Genomic DNA, 1,457 nt, shown 5'->3' on the forward strand with positions numbered 1-1,457 from the left:
ATATGGCGTGTAGGGTAGGGGTGAGGTCATGACCTGTAGCCAGCTTATAAACTTATTTCGGCCTAGAAGTAGAAAGCTTGGAGGGTCTATGAGCAGCCTCAACATGCTACTTAGATTTTTCGGTGAGGTTCTTGAAGAGAACCCATGCCTCATTATCATGTTTAGTGAGGAAAGTACCCCCACATGACGCATCTACCATTGACATGTCTCTTTTGACTAATCCTTCATAGAAGGTTTGGACCAGTTGCCACGTAGGGACCTAATGATGTGGGCATTGACGTAGTAGGTCCCTAAAATGCTCCCAAGACTCAAAGAAAAGTTTCCCATCCATCTATAAAATACTCGTAATGGCTCTCCGAAGCTGGTTTGTATTCCCAATTGGGAAGTACTTTAGGATTTCGTGTTGCATGGTGGTTTAATTGGCCCCCGAGTTTAGCTTTAAGGACGTCAACCAATATTTGGCATTATCTTTCAAAGACAATGGGAAAAGCCTAAAATAGAGGCGTCATCACTAAAATTAGATATACGGATGGTGAAGCAAATCTCCAAGAACTCATCTAGATGCTGGTAAGTATTTTCGGTGGAATTCCTATGAAATGTAGGCAGCATCGAGATAATGGAAGTTTTTTATGTTAAATTGCGTTGCCTGTACATCCAAGAACCAGATGCAAAATGACAAGGTGTATGCATTAGGTACAAAGTAGTCCCTAAGAGGCCAAAGGGGTTACTCTCCCACTACAGGTAGGCAGGGAGCTCGGGGTTCCAGGATTTGTTCAGCAGGAATCAGTGGGTTTTGTTCGGCCATGACTTTTGGCTCAGACAACTCAGCTATCTCTAGATTAGAGGTAGGTTTCCTAAGGGACCTTCAGGATTTTTCAATCTCGGGATCTATGGGAACTATCTCAAGCTCCAAAGAACACAGACCAAACATACACACTTTAAGCATAGAGATTCAAAACTTCAATAGATAAACCAAAAGAAAATAAAAACAAAAATATATACAAAAAAAGCAATATATATACTAAATAAGAAATTGGCTAACAACGGTACCCTAGTCCCCAACAATGGCGCAAAACTTTGGTAGGCTCGCCAAGGCTTGGGTCCTTAACTACCAAAACAATATTTATACTACCTAACAATCCCAAGTTAAGTCGAAAGTGGGGAAGTTGGGTGTCGATCCACAAAGACTAAACCGTTCAGCTATAAACATTTTCTTAATTAGTTTATTAATGCCTCAGGTAAAAGAAAAGTGAAAAAGGTAGTATTCTTGCAATGAGTGTGTTTCTATCAACTACTAGAAAGTAAAGAAAATCTAAGGTACCTTACTCCTACAAAGCGATACTTGGATCTGAATCAGACATTGGATGTCAAGCCTCTGACTATAGACAACCAGATATACATAAGAGTACTAACCTCAGCTTCTTAAACCAAAGTGGGAGAGAATCAATCAAGGGCAC

The 1,457-nt window shown here is 40.4% G+C and overlaps 1 non-coding gene across 1 annotated transcript; it reads left to right on the forward strand.

The window, feature by feature from the left end:
* Positions 1-257: 257 nt before the first annotated feature.
* On the forward strand, positions 258-363 carry LOC131145294 (small nucleolar RNA R71). The gene has a single exon (XR_009134077.1). It is a non-coding gene; the product is annotated as a small nucleolar RNA R71 (small nucleolar RNA).
* The last annotated feature ends 1,094 nt before the right edge of the window (positions 364-1,457 follow it).

The sequence above is a fragment of the Malania oleifera genome, chromosome 12, assembly GCF_029873635.1.
Source record: "Malania oleifera isolate guangnan ecotype guangnan chromosome 12, ASM2987363v1, whole genome shotgun sequence".
Lineage (NCBI taxonomy): Eukaryota > Viridiplantae > Streptophyta > Magnoliopsida > Santalales > Ximeniaceae > Malania > Malania oleifera.